Raw genomic sequence first — 4,756 nt, forward strand, 5'->3', positions numbered from 1 at the left:
GGGGGGGGGGGGGGGGGTAATTTTTTACGAAATATTGCTGTAACAAATTCTCAGGTCCCTCAGGTAGTACTTGTATGTGGCGATGATGGCTCACGAAAAAAGGAATTTATTTTTATGAAACAGCACACGACTTCTAGTACACCTTTAATATGAGAATAATTTCTAAATAAATGACGAGTCCGTCTCTATAAATTACTATACGCTATGTTTAAAGTCCATAGACCATAGATGAAGTAGGACGTAAAACACAAACCAAACATTAAACCGGTCATCCAGAAACAAGCCGACACGTGTGTGTATGTGTGTGTGACAGTTAGATGTTCAATCATTGTTAGAAATTTTATTATATTTTCTCTTCTTTAATACAGAATGACATGTATACATTAGCTTTGCTTAACCCCAGTCATCTGCATATTTGATATACACATACATGTATGTACAATATATCCTGGTACACAACGCTTTCTCCCCGTCAATATTAAACATTATGTACCGAGAGCAGTACATTAATTATTGATAATCTTACAGACCCGCGTCAATGAAATATTTATACAGGTATCGATTCGGCCTACAGATGAGCAAACCATGCATAAAAACAATCAAATTAGCCAATATGTATCAAAATATGCATCGCCAACTTTATTAGATTAACTGTTTTGCATAACAAATTATATTTTTAATGGTCTATCGAATATCTGAGGGCGATCATACATCCACGTCACTGGTATCAATATAATAGGTTTAAAGGCATTCTATTCAGTACATTGCTAACCTATATCACTTCTTTTATAATAATGTTAATAAAAACAGATACAAGAACATTTTTAAAAGGCAAGGAATTGTTGTTTTCCAAAACAAACTCTATTTTAAATATGCATGTATGGATAGGGGGAGGGCGGGTTGAGGTCTGGTGGCCAAGTGGTAGAGTACTCGCTTTTCAACAAGACCACCGGGGTTCGATTCCACGATAGGACGTGGAAAGGTATGCGGTCTCTCCTGCCCGGTCACCTGCCCGATCACTCTCGTTTTCTACAGGTACTCCGGTTTCCTCCCACATTTAGATCATCTGTGCGCTTCTTTCCAGGCCAACAGAAAGGTGATTAGTAGAAGTTGGAAGAAATTATTTCATAATAATTGTTGTAAAATAAATCAAGTTAAAACTGTTTGTCAAAAATAAAGGAACTTCTCTCCTAACAATTAATTTGTTTAAAGCGATCGATTTGAATTCTATAGAAACGAAAAGTTGTCTTTACCGTCACACCATTTCACGTTTGCAACCTATAATTCAAAGTCTACGAAAAGGAAAACAAAGCAACAACATCCCATAATTTTCTGGGATTATCCCCAGGTCCCCACAAATATTACGAAATATCTTTACTACAGCTGAATTTAAATGTCTTTTCGTCTGTGTTAAAAAAATAAAATGCTTCATGCAAAACAGATATTATTACCTTATAAATATTCAACGAATACAGACATATCATTTTGCTATAAAACAACATAGAATGCATGAGGTATAGAAACTACCGTAAATTATTTATGAAAATATGCCAGGTCTAACGACAATCACATAATAAAGACAATATATCTGTAACGGTCTCCATTTTATAGCTTACCACTACCCACAGTCCCATCCACTGTGTATTGCCTTCTGTTATATTGTATAATCTACCCAAACGGTACTTTTCATAACCTACTATTTTCTCTTCAACAGTAGTACTATTTAAAAATTCTTACACCCATATACTTTATAATGGCACGCTCACTATAGGACAAGTTCACCATTCTAGATTAGGAATGCAATGCAGTACACGTAACTCATTGACCCCTGAAATTTCACAATGAGCTATTCCAACCTTTGCATTGGAAGAGTTCAAATGTGTCTTCAGGGGTCAATGAGTTAAGGACCACCTTTTCAGGAAAAAATCTAGTTGCAATTCGTATTTGTGATTGATTGTGGGTCAAAAAACGAAACACGTGATCATTTCTTCCTTTCTTGTTCTAATTAAAACAGATGTAAACATATTTTTCCTGTACATCTTCGTCCTGTTGAATCTGTTGACGTCCTACTTTTTGGCGATATATCTTTACCACTTGCGGAAATGAAGCTATATTTCGTAGTGCCCAAACGTTCATTTGGATATTCCGTCTTTGCGTATTGCAGAGTTATCTTCTCTTGGGAGCAGGTATTGATTGTTACGTAATTGGTTTGCGTGAGAAAATTAAGTCGTTTTCTCAAAAAATGATGACGTTACTCTCACAAACAAGTGACGTAACAATCAATACCTGCTTCCAAGAGAAGATAACTCTGCAATACGCAAAGACGGAATAGTTCGTGCTAATACTACATTACTTCTTGCATTTTCATTAAGCACGATATTTTCATGAGCTTTTATACGTTTGTTTGTCATAACTGATCAATATATTCATTACCATTATATCATTTCTTAAAGTAGTTAATATGTATAAATATTGGTATTGCAATTTCATATTTTATTGTCCACCCACCTCTAAATGTAAAAGAGTATAGGCGGCCGGGGAGTGTGTGGGGAAGAGGGTGGGTGGGAGGGAAGGGGGCGGGGATGGGGATACAGGAGCTCTCATGTCCGAAACGACTGGTTTAATTTATTCAAAAAGTTTTGTGCAGCATAACATTACAAGGTCATTTCAATTTAGTAAAATTGGATCGGGTGGGAGAGGGTGTTGATTGTTGATTAAAATCGTTCCTGGAGTCACTGCTTCAATACGTCTGGCCCACAGGGACCTGATAACTCGATACGTTATAGCTACAGTATATTTGGACCTGCTCTGATGACTTCAAAGTAATCTTATACATTTCATATCGGTTTGGATCAAATTCCTGTGAAATTGCCACCTCCAATGACGTATACACTATCCATCAGCATTGTTTTCTGGTGGTATTGTTTTTTTACCAAAAGTTGATATAAACCCCTAATATGTGTAATAGGTCCAAATATAGCTATAATATAACAAAATATCATGCCCCTGTGGTATGGCCTTTATTGGCACGTACATTGTAGGGTGCTGTTTGTAATATTTGTCACCAAGAGAGAAAAAAAAACCCACCTAGCTGTAATAATTCAAGATAATTTCAATATTGTCATATTGAATCGGGTAGGAGGGAGTTGATTGTCTGGCTTTTAAGGGCTAAAAACAGGAGTAATAATTCATTGTGTATTTCATTTTGTTGTCTGGTACATAAATAAGTTAAGTAACAAAGTAACGCATGGTGTTGATATAATGGATGTGTCTTGTTTTTAGTTTTGTATTTTGACTAGAAACGTAATTGCCATGTTTTCCCATGAGACCTTACTGCTGGTTTAATATTTTAAATGAAATGGGTTTACACAACAAAACACCCGAATGTTCCTTGCATGTACACAAAAACGTAACAATTTTCCGGGGTATCATTGAATGCAGTTATATTTCCGTAAAATATATTTTTGCATTTATTTGTAATGAGAAGCAATTTAGATCATCACGATCATGGTTCGATGCATACCGCTCAGTTAGACTTTTTAAACAAGGGCGGTAGCTCTCTGTCATTTCTCATTTCTCAATCCGCAAGAATAAATATTCGTCAATATGAAATTAATAACAGTTTAAGTACATTTCTAAACTTCTGCATGGGAGTCGACATTATGATTGTTATTAATATTTGAGGAAACCGGAGAACCTGGAGAAAACCCATGTGGTCGGGCAGGTAACCCGAATTTTTTACTTCCGATTGTGGAATCCAGCCCGGCCGCCTTGGTGAAAGGCAAGTGCGCTATCCACTGCGCCACCCGACTACCTTCATTCGAATGTTTAATGTACATTGCGCCTTTCTTTCTACATCATATCCCTTTTATTACTTCCCTTGGTCTCCATATCGTTACTTCAATCGGGAACCGTCGGTACTTTCCGCAAATGTTTACGGAAAGTGCCGACTGTTCCCGAATGACCGATACCTCTTTAAAATGTATACCCTACAATAGGTATCTGTGTGTAGGATCACGGAATTAAGTCCGTGTTAGGATCCTTTAATGGCAAGGTTCTTACCGTTTTAATTAAAGAACATACAAAACTTACGCTGGAATTTCCGCGACTTCACCATAACACGGTACCGTCTTTTCACATAAAAGTACTGTAAAGCTGACAGTTTCAGACTTTTCAAAGATTTGTCTGCTTAACGCATCTTTAAAATGTTTTTTTGTTTCGCAGCTTTCCTTAGTTTAACATGCATGGATATGTTCCCTTTCTACAACAATAAATGCTGAGTCAGTTTAGTATCCAAGATGGAAAATATTACAATACAAGTAAGTGTAATCACCAGATACATATTCTCTCTCAATATATATATATATATATATATATATAATATATTATTATGTAGGGTATATATATATATATCCATCATATATCCATCAGCACGATCTGGCTATTCTCTCTTTGATAATCAAACATTTGCTGATTTTCTCTCCTTAATTATCAATCATTTACTGATGAACGTTTTAATTAACGGAGCTTTGGATTCTGCTATTTTTGATAGGCCTACTATCCCAGATAAATAGAAAAGAATTACGTGAACTGTTAAGGTTGTTATATAATGGAGCCTGGTAATTAAAAAATACAATTAAAATTTAATCTAATTAGCATGTCGTTACTTTAGATAGGGTTTACTGCTAAAGTAGGTGTCGCAATCGTGTCTTGGTCGCGTTATGTATAATGTATAATTATCTGTACAATACGCTTA

The sequence above is a fragment of the Mizuhopecten yessoensis genome, unplaced genomic scaffold (assembly GCF_002113885.1).
Source record: "Mizuhopecten yessoensis strain PY_sf001 unplaced genomic scaffold, ASM211388v2 scaffold716195, whole genome shotgun sequence".
In the NCBI taxonomy this organism is placed as follows: domain Eukaryota; kingdom Metazoa; phylum Mollusca; class Bivalvia; order Pectinida; family Pectinidae; genus Mizuhopecten; species Mizuhopecten yessoensis.